Consider the following 23986-nt stretch of genomic DNA (forward strand, 5'->3'; position numbering starts at 1 on the left):
TGACCAATATTTAACCTGCACTAAAAAAAATCGAACCAAATTTTCCAGATTTCTAACTTTCTTTGAAATTACCTCAAAATTCAAGCTGGAAACCCCGAGACGACCGAAAGAAAATCTTTTCTTTGTAACATTTGTCATGAAAATACTGCAACACATAGCCCGGATACGAATTTGAGCATTAAACAATGCAAAACATGGATTATTTAATTAATAAGCAGTTTATTACCCAATAGGTTCAGAAAATTATTTTTTCAATCCTCTGCCACATTACACCTTTACATTTTAAAACATTTTAGAATTAATCACATTGTGGAGTATAGTTTTCTGAACAAGTTCCATAAAAAAGTATCAGTTTTGGTTTAGTATAAGCAGAGATATGCCCAATTTCCTGAAATAAATAGTGCCTTTCTCCAAAATTTCTTAATTTAATTACCTTTCACATGATTGGCACTGCCTACTGAGTTTTGTAATGAATGCTATTGGATAATTTTAATAAATTTCGTCAAAACTTGTTATAATTTTATGGTTCACAAAATATTATCATCATAAAAAATATCTTAGTAGGCAGTGCCCATCATGTGAAAGGTAATTAAATAAAGAAATTTTGGAGAAAGGCACTATTTATTTCAGGAAATTGGGCATATCTCTGCTTATATTGAACCAAAACTGATACTTTTTTATGGAACTTGTTCAGAAAACTGTTCTCCACAATGTGATTGATTCTAAAATGTTTTAAAATGTAATGGTGTAATGTGGCAGAGGATTGAAAAAATAATTTTCTGAACCTATTGGGTAATAAACAGCTTATTTATTAAATAATCCATGTTTTGCATTGTTTAATGCTCAAATTCGCATCCGGGCAATGTGTTGCTGTATTTTCATGACAAATTGTACAAAGAAAAGATTAACTTTCGGTCGTTTCGGGGTTTCCAGCTTGGATTTTGAGGTAATTTCAAAGAAAGCTGGAAATCTGGAAAATTTGGTTCGATTTTTTTTAGTGGAGGTCAAATATTGGTCAAATATAGTTGGTAAGAGTCTCCAAGGCATATTCATAAGAAATTTGAGTGATACCAACATGAATGCACCGATTTTCTGTGACTTTTTTGAACAAATATCCCATAAAATCGAAAAATAATCTTCAAAAAAAAAAGTTATTCTAGACCCCCCGACGAAATATTTCGGTATACCCCGCAAAATGTCGGGAAAGAGCCCTTCTTTCACGGTGCCAAATATCAGACATACCGATTTTTTTATCATTGAGGTCTCGAAAAAATACACCGTGACTCAAAAGTTATTTTTTTAACATTAAAAATTTGACCAATAGTTTCCGAGATAGCTCTCAGCAACTACAATTATCAATCTTGAATGCTCATGCCCCAAATACAACTGCTCTTCTCTCAGTATTGATGTTCTTTGCCCCGAACATAGCCGAACACGTTTTTGAGCTTACCCACTCGCGATTGACATTTTCCTTTTCTCTCTCATTCCCGCTTTCACGATCGCAAGCGCAGTTTAACGGGACGTCATGCTTGGTCGGCTCCTAATCGCCATCTCGCGTTCTTTCTCTGCAGTTTTCGGAGAGATTGAGAGACTCAGCGGTGAGAGCGCATAGTCGAGGAAAAGGGGAGGAGTGATAGAGAGAGAGAATTACATCGCTTAGAATCACGAGACACAAGAAGAGATCTCACAAGCTATAGTGACGGTCGCTATACTCTCTGGTGTTTTTGGTGCAGAGATAATCAATTGATAGCATTTCTATAACTCATTTGTAACACTGAGGCCTGTAAAAAAAATCAGTGGCAGCGATGGAATAATCATCATTAAAAGAAAATCTCTGAACGTTTACCAAGAGAAAAAATCCGGAGGGAGCATGGATCTCCTCTCTCGCGCACGCAAGATCGGTAAAAGAATCTAAAAAAAATAACATCATCTTGATTATTCGGTGAAATATCCTTTTCACTACTACACTTGCAAGTGTAACGTCACACGTCGAAAAATGACCTGTTACATTTTGTAGATGGGCAATGTGTGTAAACAAAGTGAAATAAATGTTATTAAGTGGTGCTTTCAAGTAAATTCAGAAAATAATCATCATCAGATTGATTTTCTTGTAGAATTTCGGGAGCAATTTTCTTTTGCGTGATTTTCCTCCTCTCTCTTTCACGGGTGAAAAAAGTTCGCAAGCGAAATTGATTTTTTTGCGATTATTCCATCCCTGATAAGTGGTGATTTTCTTTCAAGAAGTGTTTTTAAAATGCAAAAAAAAAAGAAAAGAAATCAAAAATGTATCCCTAAAATAGCCAAAACTTGAAAAGAGTACATTTTATTTAACAAAATTGTAAGATACTTCTCGATTGCAAATAATTCAATTTTGCTTTGAAAAATGGTTTTTACATTTTTTTTGTCCTGGTTTTCGATATTTTCCAAAAACACGATACAAAAAAATAATAACTCTTTAACCAGATGTTGTACCATTACGCATTTGGCTCAGAAGATGTCGCTCTTATTTTAGTCCATTAAAACATAACAAAAAATTTAAAAATAAAAAAAAAGGAATTTTAAAATTTAACTTTTAGTAATAAAAAGGTAAAATAAAAATCTCGGGTAAAACATTCCGTATACCTATTTTTTCCGAAAAGTCCTCATCATAACCTACAGATAAGTGCAGTGCTTCTGGGGACGCGCAGTCCTGTTTTTTCTCGATAATTTTCGTCTCTTTTGTGTCGCATTTTTGTGTGCATAGGGTGATTGGTCATAATAATTGAATAATGCCTTCATAAGTGCAGTGCTTCTGGGGACGCGCAGTCCTGTTTTTTCGCGATAATTTTCGTCGTAAATGATCGTAAAAATTTATTCCATCTTTCAGTTTTAGTATTAATTCATCAATCTATCGATTTTATGAAGAGTAAAGCGTCATTTATTTACTATTTTTGAAATTTGCTCGCGTTATCTAAATTGTAAAAACAGTAGAAATATACTGATAAGTCCAGCCCATAGCACAACTGCTCGGTTGGCACGCGTACGATAAAAATAAACCATTTTAAATAATCAATTATCTATCTTTCCGCAGCCGGCTGTCTAAGATTTAAAAAATTTCAACCGATAAACAAAATGCTCATGGTCACATCACTGCCACTCGTGAATCCTGACCTCATACCCATCTACTAACCCCCTCAAAACTCATGTGATACTTTGTCGGAGAAGCAGTCGATTGGGCGGTCTCTATCACTCAAGTATCGGACTAACATTCCCATCCACTTCCCCGTGACCCTACCACTGGTCGTGGCCGGCGCCGGTATTGATCAGCATGATAGGGGCCTTTGAGAAGTTGCGAAGCGAGGAAAGATAGCACCCACTCATCTTCCACGGCTCGTGGATGTAACTTCTGGAGGTCCTGGTCAATAACGGAGTAGCAACTGCGGGTGGGCACCTATGCTTATGCTTATGCTTAAGTCCTCATCATAACCTACAACTTTGCCAAAGACTTTACTTAGGAAAGTACGTAACATACGACCGTCATCTACAATCAACTAAAAAAATTTGCTGGGCTGATAAACGTTGCTACGCAGTTGTTTGTTTACCTTTGATGTAGAAACGTCTACATACCGTAGATTTTGAAATTTTCGCAACCAAACGTCAAGTTTCTAATTTGATAAATTCTAAATTCTAAATTGAACCTTTTGCAAATTTAATCGAGAATTCTCCATTGTAGAAGCTCAGATTCATTTCCATTGATTCAAATTTATAAGCTAAGTACCTACAATTTTCAGAGCTAAGTGGTTGTAGATAGCCCGTTATATTTTCAACTCAGATTATCTTATTTCAAAATGCCTGACAAAAAAACAAATGTCACACAACATGCCTTGATATAATTGTCCCAACGAATCTCAAAAAGTTAATCAAAACACAATTTAGGCTTCATCGCAGCGTGAAGAATCAGCACAAATTTGTCTCCCGCCGGCCGAATGTAAACTTTATTTGCATAAACATAATTAACGATAAACCCCGGCCAGGGCTTTGGCCAAATCAAATCAACCGTGGCCGTGCGACTTCACCAAAAACAAACACTCAGTCAGCCGGCTCTGGCAAAATTTGGGTTTGCTTATCTTAGTTTCCTTTAGAGGCGAGCCCCCTCGTCATCCAAGTTGGGTTTCAAGAAACGCTTGGCGGGAAAACTTGATGATAACTGCCGCATGGGGACCACCTCCGCTGTCAGCCCACTTTCACTTTACTCAGTAGTAAAATTAAGACGAAAAAAAATGACAAGCTTTGGTTAGTAATAAAGTGGGTTTGAGTAGTTTTTTTTTTTCAATCAATAACCTACAAGCCTGAATTGCATTAATTAAACTTGGGATATTTCGTAAAATATATATTATTTTGGTAATTTTTTATACAACCGAGTGCACTAAGGCAGTCCTAGAAGTTGGTCTTCACAAAACGCATCCACAAAGTTCAGTGACGAAGGAAAAGCAATCTCGGCAACGACCAACTTTTCCTAATCTCTTATCCGTCTTTGATTTCCTCCTCCCACAGCAGCACAGTCACCAGACACAGTGTCCTTGCCCTTCGTCCCAGTTCCTTAGAAATGAAAGAAGAAGAAGAAGCAAACCTTCCCCAACATGTGATGTGCGTTGGATCCTCAGACACACAGACACAGAAAGCCACTTCTTGGGCTTGTTGGGGCCGTCAGTTGCCAACAATCGAGAGGAAGAAAATTCAAGCAATGAATGAAAGGACACGACTCTCTTTCGGCTCTCCTTTTTCGTGTAAAACACAAAAGCTTCTTGTCAGGATGACGACGTCCTCGAGAAGAAAGAGAAAGGCGCCTCGATTAGTTTTATAGTCCGCCCACCCGGCCGGCCCAACATTGTTGAGTAGTTGTAGTACCCTGTTGTGACTCGTTCGATTTAATTCGGGGGAAGGGTACTTGGTACAACGGGTAATTGTCCTTATGATTTGCTCTGCAAAGATATCTTTTGGGCTGTCGAAAAGAATTTAACAAAGATTGCACGGGAAACAATACTAGACAGTTTTTTGTTATCTTAAATATGCCATTGATTTTTTTTTTGGAACAATAATTAATGTCAATGCTAAATTTATTTAAATAAAGAAGCAACAAAACAAATACATATCACAAATAAAATTGAACAGAAACAAGTTGTGCTATCGATTGTAATCCACCTTTATCATTTTACGTGTTGTTCGATTTAGAATACACTGTAAGACATTTTTTTAACATTTTCAATCAATTGGGTCCTAAAATGAAGCTTAGATTTCAGATATCATTGTTTACAGCGGTAAAGCTTATTTTTCTGAGTACAATGACCCTTTGTACGACCACAAAGAGTTTAAAATGGATTTTTAAATCAATTTGGAAAAATTAACCTCGCGGTCCTTCTTGACAGAAAAGTTCCTACTTGACAGCTCGTTCCAAGGGGACCATAGTTGATCCATCGAAAAAATGTTGTCTTGCCAATATTTTTTTGCATTAAAATGAAAAAAAGTGATCAGAAATGGTTTTTAATCGTGTTTTTTACCGTTGTTTAAAAATTTACATAGGGCTTTAGTACCCAATTGAGGCACTTTATCAAAATATCTGACAAAATACTTTCTTAGTTCACTTTATGGTGGCCTTCATCACTATTATCCATCCTTTTTTTAAACTTATCTTGAATATTTCCGGATATAATTCGCTTCGAAAAATTATAAGAGGTCATTTCGATCTCTTATATTTTGAATATATTCCTTAAAAAAAGAGATAATATTCAACCAACCAAATTTTCCACACTGCAAAATTAAACTTTTTTTGCTCTGTGGTGTAGTTCGCCTTTGCTCTTGAAAGCATCTGAAAGTTACCAGAAAAAAAAATGATGGTAATATTCATCAGGGAATGATGCATTTGTGTAAAAAAAATGTGTAATCTTGCATCAGGAACCGGTGAGTTTTCATCTGATTTTGGTGAATTTTTAATCATGATCACATTTTTACACATTTTTGATGTAATATAACTCAAAAAAGAGGTAATGTTCAACCTACCAATTTTTCAACCTTCCAACATTCAACTTTTTTCTGTGTACGCATTCTATGGTTTGTTTGCTGAAAATATCTTCGGAGTATGGGAAATATACCCATTTTAAGCCTAATACGCGGTCGTGTTTGAATGATGCTGGATAATCTGGAGTGTTCCTTGAAATTCACTAAAACCAAGTACACCAACGAGTAGAGCAACTTTTTGTGAACATTTCTGTTTATTTTCACTTTTATTAAAAGTTATGCTATTCCTTTTACAAGCATTTAAAAAAAATATTTCAAAAATGCATTCTAATCAGGCGAGTGCATTGGGCCACGCCCTTTTTTCTATTTTCAGCTTAGTTCTTTTTTTCTTCCAACGCTCTTTTGGGTCTGCTTAGTGCTGCCAAAATTGATGAAATTTTAAGCGAACACTCACGAAAAGTAGCATTTATAAAGAAAGTAACACCACAAGCGCTGCTGGTGGTGTTGGTGGCCACCCTTTGTTCTTTATTTGCCTTCGCTTCTCGCTCGGTTTTCTTCAGCCTTCGATTGGAATGAGTGGTCAAAATTGAAACGTCAAAAGACTTAGCGCGTTTGTTTTTTTGATGGCGCTTGCTAATTATTTACATGTTTCGGGATTCTTTTCAAGTGAGTGACTAACTAATGTGCAAAAGAACAAGTTGCCGGTAGTTGGAAGCAATTTTATATCTTAAGCGCTTTGAAATCGTTAGCGCAAGTGAAAAGATATTGATGGCGACTTTCGTTAGGCAGTTAACCTCTGATCTTACGTGTGGATGTGTGTGCCACCAAAATGATGAGAAATGGTCTCGCTTTAATCGAGCATCAAACTCTCCATATGACGAAGATAGGTGTTTGATTAGAAAGGGTATTTTTCCCCTACATTTTTGTTGAACTCAATTTTTCTTGATTTGAAAATGACATAAAAATGTTTTTAGTTTTTAGTTTTTAGTTGTTAGTTTTTATTTTTTAAGTTTTTAGTTTTTAGTTTTTAGTTTTTAGTTTTTAGTTTTTAGTTTTTAGTTTTTAGTTTTTAGTTTTTAGTTTTTAGTTTTTAGTTTTTAGTTTTTAGTTTTTAGTTTTTAGTTTTTAGTTTTTAGTTTTTAGTTTTTAGTTTTTAGTTTTTAGTTTTTAGTTTTTAGTTTTTAGTTTTTAGTTTTTAGTTTTTAGTTTTTAGTTTTTAGTTTTTAGTTTTTAGTTTTTAGTTTTTAGTTTTTAGTTTTTAGTTTTTAGTTTTTAGTTTTTAGTTTTTAGTTTTTTGTTTTTAGTTTTTAGTTTTTAGTTTTTAGTTTTTAGTTTTTAGTTTTTAGTTTTTAGTTTTTAGTTTTTAGTTTTTAGTTTTTAGTTTTTTAGTTTTTAGTTTTTAGTTTTTAGTTTTTAGTTTTTAGTTTTTAGTTTTTAGTTTTTAGTTTTTAGTTTTTAGTTTTTAGTTTTTAGTTTTTAGTTTTTAGTTTTTAGTTTTTAGTTTTTAGTTTTTAGTTTTTAGTTTTTAGTTTTTAGTTTTTAGTTTTTAGTTTTTAGTTTTTTTTAGTTTTTAGTTTTTAGTTTTTAGTTTTTAGTTTTTAGTTTTTAGTTTTTAGTTTTTAGTTTTTAGTTTTTAGTTTTTAGTTTTTAGTTTTTAGTTTTTAGTTTTTAGTTTTTAGTTTTTTTTAGTTTTTAGTTTTTAGTTTTTAGTTTTTAGTTTTTAGTTTTTAGTTTTTAGTTTTTAGTTTTTAGTTTTTAGTTTTTAGTTTTTAGTTTTTAGTTTTTAGTTTTTAGTTTTTAGTTTTTAGTTTTTAGTTTTTAGTTTTTAGTTTTTAGTTTTTAGTTTTTAGTTTTTAGTTTTTAGTTTTTAGTTTTTAGTTTTTAGTTTTTAGTTTTTAGTTTTTAGTTTTTAGTTTTTAGTTTTTAGTTTTGCTTTCTAGTGAAAAAATCGGTAGGTAAGAATAATAAACTGCATCAAAGCTACTGTCCAACTGTAAACAGCGATTCAGTAGGTGAACTGAACCCATATTATTCAACTTTTCTGCTTGTCTTACGGTTCTTTCAAAGTGACCACTGCTTGGCTGGTGGATCCCCGTAATTATACCACGCTCGCTCTGTTTTCGCGAACCCTCGATCGCCGTTGATTCTCAAGTTAGTATTTATTAGCATTTCAAGTGGCACGCATCGCTGCCTCCACCAAAGCGGTCACCAATCAACGAGGCCTAACACTTATCGCAGTTGTTTTTTACTGTTTTTTTTAAGCTTGAACAATGTGGAAATCTGGAGTGCTTTCACATCATTAACCTTAAGAAAAGTTGGTTTTTTTTTTTTTCAAGCGAATGTTAGATAAGATGAGGACTTTTTACAAAATTTGTCGTGCCCAGCTACCGGCTTTTTAGGATTTACAAACAAATCTTCGTGTCAGTCACATGGTCCAAGGATAAACGCTCTCTCGTGCTCTCCGAGTTCAACCACCAGGAAGAAGCCGAACGCGCCCACCTACACAACTGCAACAGAACAGCCACGATGGATAGCGACGGTACAAGTGATGGCAGATCTTTTGGCAATAAAATGGTTGTCGTAGTTTGAAAGAATTCGATTTCTCAGCGTTTGGCGCAGGACGCATGGTTGTTTATTGTGCTCAAAAAACCGTGCGTCTCCATTGGAATGGATTTTGAGAGGTTCTTTCCAAAAAGCTGAAGTAAACTGGAGGTATTAAAAAAACACGTTTCAAAGAAGCCTGCTCTCCCCTACTGTTGCTGCTCCAGCACCACTCAAGAACTGGTTCCCGCTGCCAGCAGTCTAGACGCTACGGTCGAACGGAACGGTTGTATTTCCGACACGTTCCTCGTCGTCGCCGGGGTTCCGTGTAAACACCGCGTGGATTGTAACCGTTGTTGATCAACGCGTTATCGCTGCTGGCTGATACGTCGACGACGTCGATAGACAGGACAGGTGGCCAAAGGTAAACAAACCGGTGAGCCGGCGGCTTGCGCGTGTGTCACCTGAGAGTGCGAACCAGTTCCATAGCGATGTGACATCAAACGGCTCGCAGTGGAACATGAGTCGAAGGCAATTAGGCCAGGTTAAGCAATGGAGCTCATTGTTGTGGTGGGAATGGAGTGCAGGGTGGAGCAACAGAAGGTTTTATTTGCTCTACCAGGAAAGCGGTATCTTATCAGGCGAAGCATTTTTATTTGGAAAAAAGCCTTGCCTAAGGTATCGAAAGTGGCTTGAAAGCGATAACAGGTGTTAGGTGTGACTCGTTTGAAGAATTTAGTTTGTTTTTTGCCTGGCGAAAAGTGAAACATCAATTTTTATAAAAATTACCATGCTAAAATAACATTTATATACAAAGCATTTAATCAAATTATTGATCCATTAATTTATAAAATAGAGAAAATTATTATTCATGAGATGTTCACCTTTTTTTATATCGAAATTGTTTAAATTCTTATTGTATCAGCATTATATTTCGATTTTGCTGTTTTAAATTTCATTAATTGTATAACTGGAAGCAATGAGAATAATTTCTCATGGATCGAAATAATCTGCTTAATTTACAATGAAAACTCCATCTCCGCTTAATGAGTTGTCAGTTTGTCACTAAGAAAACACTTAATTTTCACAAAAATCTTGATGACACCTTGGTGAAAGTGCTAATAAAATTATAACAGGTTACCGATTAAAATGAGTCTTGTATTTAGTCTAACAGCAACGAGTATCCAACTTCGAGGAAAAATATGTTTAGCGAGACACTCGACCCACACTCAACCGATTTGAAGACCCCTGAAGGATTTAATGGAATATCTCATGAAAGTTCAAACGAAAAAATGATGATTGATGCCTAACAGTGATAAGATTGAAAAGATGTGAACAAAGTTTGGAGGACAGAAAAGTTCAGATTAAACTATTTTTGTTTTGTTACAATTAATTTAACCAATTTTGTGATTTCTATGCGAAAAGATGGACGACTTTATGAAACTTTCTACTAAATAATTGCCTTTAATTTGTTTAAATCGATTACTTTTCAAATGCGATAGATTTAACTTTTTTTTTTGCAAATGATTTTCTGATCGATTTGGTGTCTTCATGGTAGATTATGAGAAGGCCATTTAAGAAAAATACTTTCGAAACAAAAAAATTTACTTAATTTTTCAAAATATTTTGCTCTATTAAAATATTTTCCTAGATGTCAAAATATCAAAATTATTTTTATTTAAAAAAAACAGCAGCAAATTTCATAAAAGCTTCATTTTTAACTATTGAAAATCAAACTAATAGTTCCCTAGATATCGCGAGTTTAAAAAATTGGCAAGTTAGATTACACTAAGAAAAACTCATGTATACAAAATTGAAATTTTTAGGAGGCTGTTTTTTTTTCAAAAAAAATCTGAAGATTCAAAGCGAATGAAGAAAACAAGTTATGATAGTTAATGCAAAATGCAAAAAAATACGAAAAGGTTTACTCTTACACCCTTACAAAAGATCAGTTCTCTCAGATTTCGGTCATTCGATTTTTTTTTTGTATTTTTTAATCCGACTGAAACTTTTTTGGTGCATTCGGCATGCCCAAAGAAGCCATTTAGCATCATTAGTTTGTCCATATAATTTTCCATAAAAAATTGGCAGCTGTACATATAAAAATGATGCATGAAAATTCAAAAATCTGTATCTTTTGTAGGAATTTTTTGATCGATTTGGTGTCTTGGGCAAAGTTGTAGGTATGGATACGGACTACACTGAAAAAAAATTATACAAGGTAAGCAATTTTTTGGTGATTTTTTATTCAACTTTTTGTCACTAAAACTTGATTTAAAAAAAAACACTATTTTTATTTAATTTTTGATATGTTTAAGGGGATATCAAATGCCAACTTAACAGAAATTTCCAGGTTGTGTAAAAAATCTTGGACCGAGTTATAAATTTTGTAATTAATACTGATTTTTTCAAAAAATCGAAATATTGGTTGCAAAAATTTTTCAACTTCATTTTTCGCTGTAAAATCAAATTTGCAATCAAAAAGTACTTTGCTTAAATTTTGATAAAGTGCACCGTTTCAAGTTAAAGCCATTTTTAGGTAACATTTTTTGAAAATAGTCGAAGTTTTTCTTTTTTTAAATAAGTGCACATGTTTGCTTACTTTTGAAAAAATATATTTTTGAACAGCTGAGAAAATTTTCTATATTTTGCTTTTTTTGAACTTTGTTGATTCGACCCTTAGTTGCTGAGATATTGCCATGAAAAGGTTTAAAAACAGGAAAATTGATGTTTTCTAAGTCTCACCCAAATAACCCACCCTTTTCTAACGTCGATATCTCAGCAACTAATAGTCCGATTTACGATGGTAAAATATGAAACATTCGTGATATTTTCCGATCCATTCGAAAAAAATATTTTGAAATTTTTTGAATCATATTTCGATTTTTTGAAAAAAATCAGTATTGATAAAAAAAAATCATAACTCGGTCAAATATTTTTTGCACAACCTGGAAATTTCTGAAAAGTTGGCATTTGATGTCCCCTTATACATATCAAAAAGTAAAAAAAATAAAAATTGTGTTTTTTTGCAAATCAAGTTTTAGTGACAAAAAGTTAAATAAAAAATCACCATTTTTTTTTACCGCGTATCTTTTTATTTTCACCAAATCGATCAAAAAATTCCTTCAAAAGATGCAGATTTTTAAATTTTCATACATCATTTTTGTACGGACAGCTGCCAAATTTGTAAGGAAAATTATATGAACAAACTAATGATGCAAAATGGCTTCTTTGTGCATACCGAAAGCACCACAAAAGTTTCAGCCGGATTAAAAATACAAAAATACAAAAATTAAAAAAAGACCGATTTCGTAGAGAAATGTTCAAAAGTTAAAATTTGTTCAAATTTAAAATTTCCTGAATCAAGATCTGTTCCCAACTCGAGCTAAAGTTTGAATATGTGGTGATTTCCAAGTCTGAATTAAAACAATATTGATCGAAATTAATAATTAGGTCACAGTTATTTGTTACAGTCAAAGAAAAAAAAAAAAAAATCTCAAATGTACCCACTAGTCAGGAAACAAGATTTGATTAAATTATCATTTTTTTTTTTTGAATAACTTTGAAATTGTCTTATGAAACCAATTAAAAAAAAAACTAGAACGAAAAAAATATAAATTTTTGAATCTCCAACCTGGAAATTTTCTACCATTTAATAAATAATAAATTAAATAACTTTGAATAAAATTAAAGGTCAAAGTCAGTGCAGCTTTTTCTTAACAAAAATAATATTAATAAAATCGAAATAGTCCTGCCGTTCACCCAACTTGTTTTATATAGTCAAGTGTTGTGTGTTTTCTGTACGGGTACACACTTCCCAGAAGCTGTATATTTTCGCTGAAAATGTACACATAAAAGAAAGAAACGCGTCCCGATCCGCCAAGGTTGGCCGGCCAGAATACCGAGCCGTTGCCACGGCAACCTCTGCTGGATTGCATTATTTTAAGTCGACTGTTTCGAGAACACAAAATTCCGACCGGCTGGGATTCTTTGCGCCAAATAAATGGAAACAACATTAAGCCGCAAATATTTATCGCCCCACCAAATTTCCAATTTATTCGCGCGGTCTTTTATGCACTTTTTATGCTCGTTATGGTGGGAGATGCTTAAGAAGGTAAAAATAACTTGAGATACTTTTAGAATTTAAATTCTTTTTAAATTTTTTTTTATTCAGTAAGGCTTACTTGACTATGGAAAAAAAATACCACATGACCGTGATAAAAAATCGAACCATCAATAACCGAGGGATCCAAAACCAATTTTTTCTCCACCAGATTACAACCGCGAACCTTTATTTGTCACGCTGATGAATTTTTCCGAGATTGTGGCACCCTCTTTTGTTTTGGAGCAGAAGGGTTCTTCCACAGCGAAGAAATGAAAAGAAAAATGCTTTCATGTTTCTGTTTTGTTTGGCCCGTCACCGGACACATTGTCAGGAGGGTGAATAAAGATTTGATGGATCATTTCACTTGTAAAGAGCGAAGCGATTTATTTGCCAAAAAAAAAATCTGATCAAAATGAGAAGAGCAAGACATGTGTATGTACCATGAAATAGTGTCATGACATAAATATTAAACAAAAAAACACTTCCTTTCTCAAAAACAACCGTTCGACATTCAATGATACATTCTGCTTGTTTTGTCGATCGCATCACCACCTAAATTCTGTGTTATGCGGGCATAAAAGATGTGCATAACTTGAACCGGCCTCAAAAAAAAAAAAAAAAAAAAAATCAGACAAACAAACAGTATAAATTCATTCTAAGAAATTTCAGATTCATCCTACAATAACAAACATTTACGCAACACTAAATAATTTGAAATTCATCTAGTTTTTTTTCGAGAACCTTTTTTTCTGACCAAATTCGAATTCATGATATGTTTCACTCATGCGGCAAAATTATTCTTTCCTCCAGCAGCTAAAGCGAGACACCAGAACGTGGAATGTTTTCATAATGACGATACATTCCGTTAAAGGATGTCGTCGTTTTGCCAGGATGCTTCCTATTTATCCACTATGCTGCTGCTTCTATCTAGCGTAGCGCGAAGTCTATGGGTGTCATAATCCAATTATTTTGCAAACAAAACAAATCGTTTGTCATTAATATTTTGTCACCGACAGCGGCAGCGGCAGTTTGTGATGATGTTGTTCCATGGGAATTTGTTCTTGTTGTTCAACATGGGACATTCCGGAGAATATCATAGTCAATTACTACACAGCAAAAAATCCGATGGTAAAATCGCATGCAAAAGCATGCACATCACCTTCGTCAAAAAAGACGGTAAGGACTGGCGCCTTAGCCCGCTCGGCCATCAGACCGATGAAAAATGGTAAGGATAAACGTTTATGTGGGCTTGACATTTCGGTCAAGTAGTTTAGTAGTACATATTTTAGGGTGTAATATTACACGGAGTTTTATATTTAAAATAATGCAAAATTTATTTTACACCCAGGCCTTTTACACGCAGCTGGATTACTACTTTATTTGCTGTGTAAAAGAAATGAACGTTAACGTGGTTAATCTACAAAAAAAAACTTTGTTGCAGATTGATGTTTGGTTTGAAACAAGATTACCTATCTGAATTTAATCTGAATTTAAATCTAGTAAGCTAATAAAAAAAGCCTGTATTTAAGAAAATATGAGAGCAAGCATATCAACAAAAAAACGTTCAACTGATCAGGTAATAATGCTTTCTAGATTGATCCATGCAAAACAAGTTTGTACCTTCACATCAATAAGACATGATATAAATATCGATGAAACAAGTTCTGATGTCATGTTAAATAAAATCCTAATGGAAAATTCATGATGGCATACCACAAGAAAAGCAGAAGAAATGTTTCAAGATCAAGTTTTTTTGCGAATCTGCTTCGAAAGCTTGTTCTGGGTCGACTGAAACATGACAAGAATACACTGCTTATAAAAATCGTTAATAAGACTCGTCGTGCAAGAATTAGCATTAAGTCCACAACGCTTATCCCACTGTTTGGTGTGGTTGTATTAGACCCTCATCCGGAACAATAATCCAAAACGGGAGATACCTACCATGTCTTCATCTTTTGATGAGTGTGTAATACTACCCAGGGCATAAGGGGGTCCTTGCCGGGTCTAAGTTATCCTTTGGGGAACGGAAGGAATAGTAGTGAAACTCGTCGTGCAAGAATTGTGTGACAAAACAAACAAGACAATTTAAGAGAATGCTGAATACAATCATGGAACTAAATGACAACTACACAGAAGCAAACTAAAATACTTCTTAAATACGGGCAAGAAACGTAGTAAAAAGTATACCATAAAATGTTTAAAATAACTTTTTTTTACATGAACAGAAGTAAAGTATCACAAAAAAAGAGAATATGTTAGTTGAAGATTTGGCAATCCGTTCTCAAGTTATACCCCCTCCCTCTTTGGTGATGTCAGATGTCAATTATTTCCGATTTTTTTTTGTGACCAATGCACCAATACCTCAAAGGTGGACAAAAATTGTTTTTCAACATAAATTGAGGTAAAATTACATCATAAGAGAGGAAATCATTGACCATAATATTTGACACCAATACAATAGTTCTTAAAATGTGTTTTAGAGTACCCAGAAAAATAACCCCCTGCTCTACAAGCAAAGAAATATTTTTAAGGTTATTTTAAATATCTGTGCCAATTTTGAGCAAATTTGGAAAGGATTACCCCTTTGATACTCAAGCCTAAAATTGATGGAAAAAATGTTTCAAATGTTTCATATTCAAGACCGAGGTTTACAGCATTGTTATGTTCAACAAAGTTGTAGACCATTAAATTTCCAATGAAAATCTCATTTTTGAGAATATTTGGTAGGATACATAGCGCATCCTGCAGATAAAACAGTTAAAAAGCTTGGGTTTTCGTATTTTTTTCGATTTTTCCCTCAATTATTTTCATTTTTTTTTATGTTGTAATGTTAAGTTATTTGGAAATTCCATGCAAATTTCCTTTTTTTGACCTTTTGTTTGACACAAAATGGTAAACCACAACATTTTATTAAAAGGATGACAAAAAACAAACCATGTTTATCTAAAAACAAAGGATGCAAAAAACATCAACGAGAAATCGAAATGTCAAATAAACTTGCAAATTCATTTAGCAGAAACTTGTGAAGTGCCATTTCACTTACTAAACACATAAAGAATACTTTCAACATTCCAGCCCGCGCCCAACCAAGTGTCTGTGTCTGCCGATGGGGTCTCCCCACAAAGTTGACGACACAAATTCCTAAGACCTGCATTTATGTTGTTTATTTTACCACCAGCGATCTGCCCTTTTCGACCCCACCAGAACAGCCATTTCATTTGTGGCACCCCGAGGGTAGACGACGGTGGTGGTGGAGCCCACAACAAAGACTCTGGAAACCCTGACCTGGATATAAATTAGAAATTATTTTCCACGCACACACACATTCCATTCTGGTCGGCGAATGAGACGGAAAGAGACGGCAACTGTAAGCCCTTTTTCCGATATCTGGGGTCCTGGAAAGGCACGTACGAGGAACACACCGACGCTGCTCTAATAAAAGTGTAACAAAATTATGAGTATTTGATTAACATACTAATTGTTGAGGAAGGCTGCCCCGCAGGGGAGGCAACTCCCCACAAAGAAATCTCATGTGGCGCAAAGTTCCGAGCGCGTACGTGTCACTATGAAGAAAGGAATCTCAGAAGGTAGATTGCTATGACATTTCTTAAATTAAAAAATTATAAGAAATCAAAACATTGAAGAAAAAAATCGTTAACAACTGAAACACAATCTTTTTTTTTTCTTAAATCAAAATTGATGAGCCAAGGATTAGCTTGCACACGTGCAACTCAAAACTGTAGCAAAACAAATTTTACTGATGCTCAGGAGAAAAAGTTTGTCTCTTTGATGAATAATTTATATCTGCTCAGCCGTTAATGCTGTCTTGTTTTTTTTTCTGTCAGATCTGCGAACAAAGCACGTCTATTTGTAGGCACTGGAAATTCAATTATTTAGCACCGCGATAGCTCAGTTGAATATCCTCTTTTTTCCGCAGAACTCGTTTGTTCTGCTGAACTGGTAGAGCAAGTATGACTAGATATTCCTGGAGCGATACCGCGCCAGTACAAGAGTGTGCAACGTGTTAATTGGAAACTAATTCGATTATTTAGCTTTGCCCGCTCGTTTGAACACAGGTGAGATTTGCCGGTACAGTGCGGGGGTGAAATTACATTAACAATAGCTTTGCAATTATAATAAAGCGGTCTTTGTGGCAGATGAACCAGTTGCTTAACGCATTGTTCAGTAATCCCAAAGTTAAAGCTTAACCCTGCAAAGTTACAAAAAACACGAAATTTTAAAATGAAAAATTTTGCTCTAAATGAAAAAAATGACCCTAAGATTCGAAAAGTAGGTACATTAAATTTCCCTTAAAATGACACGTCCCAAAAAAATTTACAGTCAAGTGACGAAAAATGGCAATGTTTTTAAAAAGTTTTTTTTTCGGAATTTTGAGTACGCCATCAAAGCGAGCGTCAAACTTTACATCAAAGTCCCTTTGACACCAAATTTCCATCTCATCACCGTTTTAGGCGGCAAATTATGTAAAAATACCTCTTTATTCGCATGTTAAAAAATGGAAGGGGTCGTACCGCCCCTCCATTACGAGATTTCAAAAAACGGACCTCGGATTCGTGATCAGGGGCAAAAATTACCCTTTAGGACAAAGTTTCACGTGAATCGAAGAGGGTTCGGGGCAACTTTTTCCGATTTCGTGTGAGTTGGTAGAGAATTACCCAAATGTTTATAAATCATTTAACTTACTAATACTTATTTTTGAGGTTTTTATTAAAATTAAAAAAAAAACATTCCACTTAGGTAAGTCATAATTAATTATTATAATCAATACAATTTACTTCAGTAATGTTTTGACGGTGAAAATCTTGCTAAATAATCTTGAATAAATAAACACGACACTTTGCTCTTGCAAATTTTGTTATCGAAATTTCGTGTTCAGGTCATTTTGAGCAACTTCTGTTTTACGAAAAACTTTACTTCTCTTGTTTAATGTTTTGCCTATTCCACCACCTCCTACAGTCTCTTTTTCAATTTTTTGTTTGTTTTTCACATTTTCCAAAGTTGACCCCTAAAAACATGTCATTTTTAAAAACATTGACAAAGTCACATAAAACAAGTAAAACTTCCAACAAATGAATTTTCTAAAATATTAAGAGTTGTTTTTTTCCAATTCATTTTAAAGATCAAAAATTGGTTGAAAAATAGATTCTTGGCGATATTTTAAATCGAAGCCCGTCTAAAGGCGGGGTTGGGTTGTAGAGGGTTAATGATTTTTCAAAAAATATAGCAGATTTTCCGACATTTTTAGATAAAATTTTCAAAAGGACATATATGCATAAGAAAAATTAAAAATTTACTCTCGATTTCTGCACAACCCGCCGTCGTCGTTAAACAACTTTGACAATGAGTGACATCGGTGTAGAATAATTATAATTATAACACAAGCCTGGCGTGCAGCATCTCAATCAACTTTTTGCTTTTGTGTCGTCGATTTGATTCAGCGATCAAACCTGTTCTTTCGAGTACACAGGGTGTTTCACAGATTGATTGATTTGTGAATCATAGTGTCGCTATGGTTTAAACTATATATGGGTGCAGAAAAACAATGGAAACGGTGACATTTCGCAATTAAAACTGGTGCTGCAAATAATTGCATCTTTTCCAAACGATTCACACGGATAATTGCACTCCATTCGAGCGCTCCATTAGGTGACAATCAATCATTGCGATGATTGCCGGGGGAAATATCTGTTTGCATTATTTAATCGTGACCCAATTGAAAAAGGGAATCATGAGTTCATATCATCATTACCAAAGTGGTTGTGATGATATGAATTTATTATTAATTAATTCCTTAATTTGTGATGCTTTCAATGTTTTTGCTGATATAAATTAGCATTATTTTTTTTATATGCACCCAATCGGCGGTCGCATGATTGTGATACATGGCGGCATGAAAGTATATCAGAATCTGCATGAAAACTGTCCTCATGCATTTTTTGCGATATAGGGGTATGACATTTTTGCCCGTTACCGACAATTATCGACATTACCGACGGCAGATTGATTGTATTGCAGAAAAAAAAATCTTAACAGAACGAGTATTGAACCATAAACTTCTAGGTTGCTGATCCGACACGCTACCACCGCGCCATGGACGCTTGATGAATGGTGAGGGACAGAGCGCGAACATAATGTTCTCTCTAGAGTGTTGCTCGGGGACGCGCCAGCATTCTATGTGTTGGTGAGAACTGCAGATCGCTGACGTGTTTACACGCGGGCAAAAATGATCTATGGGTTTGCTGCAAAAAATGTAATAAAATATAACATTTTTTGCAACAAATCCACTGTTGCAGATTTTGAGATATATTTTTCGTTTGGGTGTGCATGTTGTTCCATCTATACGACAAATTAAAAAGTTTTTCAACTTATTCTCCACTCCCACGGATTGCGAAACCCATATGTTATTCGATCCCTACGATTCGTGGGAGATAACCGAGAAAACCACACATCAACCGCAATACAATTGACGGAAAACCGCTCTGCCAAAGAGCTTGCCGGCGGCCTCACCGTACCAGCAAAAAAGAAAATGCTCGAAAAGCCGGTCCGACAGCACCCCACCAGGGTTGACATTTTAATTGCAACACTGCTTCGAAAGTGTGTCATTATCAATGATGCAGAAAAAAAGGAAAAAAAAAATCTGCATCCAACCAGTGGTTTTTCCTTAATTACTTATCCCATTTGGTCGCAAGCACTCACATGCCACACAGAGTTGAGTAAACTGCACGGAAAGAAGGTTTATCGTGAATCTTACTAAATTTCGGTTAAAAATCCTAAAAAAATTGGTTGTTTTTTCAACCACCAATTTTTTTAGCTGGAAATCCTAAAAATAAATCCTGGATTTGACAGCTGGATCCAGGTCCTAAAAATGATAAATCCAGCTAAATTTTTAGTAAATTTTACTAATTTGCAAGCTGGAAAAATGCTGTCAGTCTCAAAAGCTGTATGTTTTGAGAAGGTCTGTTAGCTATTTTAGCTAGATTTTATGGTATTCTAGGAAGTTTTATAGTTAGCTCAGCAAGTTTTTAGGCTGTTTCAACTAGTTTTTTTGGAATCATTCTCAAAATTTTCCATTGATGGCTGCGAAGCCAGGTATTTTCACACATCTTTTTAGCTAGTTTAGCTAACTTTGCCACTATTCTTGGTAGGTGTTTTGGTTGGAATAGCTAATTTTTCCACTATTTCTACAAGTTTTCTTTCAAAAGCCTCCGTTGCTGCCTGCAAAGCACGCATTATTCACCCAGCCTTTTGGCTGATTTAGCTCGTTTCTTTTTTGTTGTTGCTTCGTTTTTCGGTAAGTCCAGCTAATTTTTCGACTGTTTTAACTGGTAATTTCGAAATCATTTTAAAAATCCCTTGCTGCCTGTAAAGTTGTTTTATATTTTCAAAAAGACTTTATGCTGGTGTAGCATGATTTTCCGCTATTCTTGGTACGTTTTTTGGTAGTCCAGCAAGTTTGTTGGATGTTTCAATAGTTTCCAGGCTTTTTAAACTATGTTATAGTTGATCATCCTTATAGTGCGGCTTTGTTATTCTATTGACAAATTAAAAAAAAAACAGTAATACAAAAATACAAAAATACAAAAATACAATAAATTTAACTTAATTTAACTTAATTTAACTTAATTTAACTTAATACAACTTATTTTAACCTAATTTATCTTAATTTAACTTAATTTAACTGAATTCAACTGAATTTAACTAAATGTAACTGAATTTAACTTAATTTAACTAAATGCAGCTTAATTTAACTTAATTTAACTTAATTTAACTTAATTTAACTTAATTTAACTAAATTTAACTAAATTTAACTTAATTTAAATTAATTTAACTTAATTTAACTTAATTTAACTTAATTTACCTTAATTTAACTTAATTTAACTTAATTTAACTTAATTTAACTTAATTTAACTTAATTTAATTTAATTTAACTTAATTTAACTTAATTTAACTTAATTTAACTTAATTTAACTTAATTTAACTTTATTTAACTTAATTTAACTTAATTTAACTTAATTTAACTTAATTTAACTTAATTTAACTTAATTTAACTAAATTTAACTTAATTTAACTTAATTTAACGTAATTTAACTTAATTGACTTTAATTTAACTTAATTTAATTGAATTTAACTTAATTTAACTTTATTTAGCTTAATTGGACTTAATTTAACTTATTTTAACTTAATTTAACTTAATTTAACTGAATTTATTTGAATTTAACTGAATTTAGCTTAATTTAACTAATTTAACTTAATTTAACTTAATTGGACTTAATTTAACTTAATTTAACTGAATTTAACTGAATTTAACTGAATTCAACTAAATTAACTTAATTTAACTTCATTGACTTTCATTTAACTTAATTTAACTTAATTTAACTTTATTGACTTTAATTTAACTTAATTTAACTTAATTTAACTTAATTTAACTTAATTTAACTTAATTTAACTTAATTTAACTTAATTTAACTTAATTTAACTTAATTTAACTTAATTTAACTTAATTTAACTTAATTTTACCAAACAACTTTTAACAACAATTGAACTAAATTCTACCAAATGTAACAAAATTTCAAAAAATGTATCTTAGTTTAATTAAATTTAACAAAAATTTCTAGATATAACCACATTTGACTAAATTAATTTCTTTTTTACTATGTTCAGTTTAATTATACTGAACCTAACTTTACTTAATTAAACTTGATTTTTAATTAATCATGATTTAACTAAATTTTATTACATTTATCTAAATTTTACTGATTTTAACAAAATTTAATCAATTTAACTTAATTTAACTGAATTCTACTTTTTTCTAAATTCAACCAAATGTAATTCTAATTAACTTTCACTTAATTTAAAGTAATTTAACATTATTTAACTCTATTTTTTATGTGCTTCAAATGCATAAAGTGCCCTGCTCGTACGGATCTGTCAAACATTGGCCAGTCTATATCTAGACACTCTGTACCCGCAGCCTCCCCCACGTAGACAGATGTCCATACAAAAAAGTGGAGTGTGGACAAACGCCAGCCTCCACCTCCCCCGCCAAAGGGTTCACGACAAAGGGATGCCACCAATCGTCCAAACAAAAATTAGAGGCCCAACTTCTAACCTCTTTCCCTCAACACAAAAAAAAACTTCTCACCTAATCAACTGAAGATCTCAGCCCGCAGAAAGTCTTCCTGGCTTTCAATCCATTCACTCACGCACTATCTCCACCTTTTGCACTTGCACTTTCGACTTTCAATCGTCACAAAACTCCGCGAACTGAGCGGCTTAAACAGGATCAAACACGATACGAGACGTTCTCTTGCTTTGTGTTGGTCTCGAACTGATGATCTGTCAAAAAATCCATGCTGCCGGTTCCAGCTAGTTTTTCGGTAAAAAGTAGGCAAAATTGTGCTGAAACACCATTATTTTTGGTGAAATCTCTCCTGTCATTTTGATTTGGGCTGTCAGTTTTGGATAGCAAATCAGCAATCAGGGTTAGCTGTTTCACCAATCCCAAGTTGGTAAATTTACCTGTAATTTTAGCTAATTTAGCCAAAAAAATCACTGTTCCACCAATTTGAAGCCAGCTAATTTGAATTGTTAAATTTAAGATGGAACTCCTTTCCGTGTGTGGCCGGAAAATGGCTTTTCCCAACAAAACCACAATTCGGCTCTCCTCTAGGTTCCTCTCGAAACCATCCATAACACAGCACTGTGTTGAAATTCACCCCCAAAATCAATAAATTACAGTATCCTGCGGCTTTTGCTTATTGCTCTGTTTGCCGTCCTATAGTGGTCAGTCAATAATTGCTTTCTGACTCGAAAGCGACGGAACGAAGCCGGTCAGGAGGGGGTGGAATTTGGCCAAACCAAACCGAAGGAATTTTAATCACCATTTGGATGCTATCGGAAGAACGGTAGAAGGACGAAAGGCCAGACCAGATTACCAGATTGTTTGGGGCTAGAATCTCTCGGATGCTGCGCTGGCGATTTGAATTTTGCTGTATACCGGACGGGTTTTGGGTTTAAATTTATGCTCATCGAGATTGCCCTTTGCCGACAGCAGCTGGCTTGGTGATACTTTCACTTTAAATAGAAATGGAAAACGAGCAAAAGGATACTTGTTGGCAACAAGTACAAGTTGTTGGTTGTGATGGTCTAGCTCTTGAAAAGAGTTAATTTTAGAATTCAAGGCTAAAGTTAGTTATCATTCTTGAGAAAAAAACAGGCTTAAACAAGAAAGACAAGAAAGACAAGAAAGTCAAGAAAGACAAGAAAGACAATAAAGAAAACAAATTCAAGAAAGACAAGAAAGACAAGAAAGACAAGAAAGACAAGAAAGACAAGAAAGACAAGAAAGACAAGAAAGACAAGAAAGACAAGAAAGACAAGAAAGACAAGAAAGACAAGAAAGACAAGAAAGACAAGAAAGACAAGAAAGACAAGAAAGACAAGAAAGACAAGAAAGACAAGAAAGACAAGATAGACAAGAAAGACAAGAAAGACAAGATAGACAAGATAGACAAGATAGACAAGATAGACAAGAAAGACAAGAAAGACAAGAAAGACAAGAGAGATAATAATGACTAGTAAATTAAAAGCAATATAAAGATTTGGTCCATGTTTAAGTGATTTAGATTTTTTTTTCTATTTCAAGGTGGCTGTAAATTCAAATGCCACTTGAACCAACTTTCAAATGACTTCTTCATCAAACCCCTCAAACTTTCACCACATGAGCCCTCCGTATTTCTTCGAGACAAGTCACACAAAGTTTAGAAATTTTACATGCAGAAATGAGGAGAGTTGGGGGATTTTCATCCTCGCCCGAAACCGGGTTTGCCCAAGTCAGATAAGATTCTCAACACTCCGATAACGCGGCGGTGAAGTTTGCCGGCCCGAAATAGCATCACGTAGATATCGTATCCTTTCAATCTATGTTGAAAGTTGTTCTTCTCAGCTGGCTCTCGATGTGACGATATCAAAATTCTACAAAGGAAAGATTCGTCCCAAGGCAGACAGCCTGCCTGCAGATGAGCGCTGGGGGTCGTTCTTAAATGACGTTGTTGCAAACTATTAGATCTCCCGATGATTTTTTTTTTTGATATTTTCAAAGATGTTTTTAGTTTTTGTTTTTTGAGCACATGGTTCAAGGAAGCCCCCCTTCAAGCAGATGATCCCAAATCGCCAAAGTAATGAGGGTTTTTGATTGCGTACAGATTATGCAAAAGTGGGTGCTTCTTGCTAGTATGCTGTCGTGTCTGCAGTCTAGGAGCGAGCTTCAGATTGTTTTTAATCAAAGTAAAGCCCAAACGTGCGTTAATGCTTATTACGATGTGG

The 23986-nt window shown here is 34.0% G+C and overlaps 2 protein-coding genes across 2 annotated transcripts in view; one reads left to right on the forward strand and one right to left on the reverse strand.

The window, feature by feature from the left end:
- The window catches only part of LOC120429644 (RNA helicase aquarius), an 80017-nt gene that overhangs the window by 5286 nt on the left and 50745 nt on the right, over positions 1–23986 (reverse strand). The gene's annotated exons all lie outside the window — the stretch shown is intronic.
- The window catches only part of LOC120429642 (probable G-protein coupled receptor Mth-like 11), a 37468-nt gene continuing 22263 nt past the window's right edge, over positions 8782–23986 (forward strand). Inside the window, exon 1 of the mRNA XM_039594669.2 lies at positions 8782–8959. The gene's annotated coding sequence lies outside the window, so the exon portion shown is untranslated. The remainder of the gene's footprint in view (positions 8960–23986) is intronic.

This window comes from Culex pipiens, chromosome 1 (genome assembly GCF_016801865.2).
Source record: "Culex pipiens pallens isolate TS chromosome 1, TS_CPP_V2, whole genome shotgun sequence".
In the NCBI taxonomy this organism is placed as follows: Eukaryota; Metazoa; Arthropoda; class Insecta; order Diptera; family Culicidae; genus Culex; species Culex pipiens.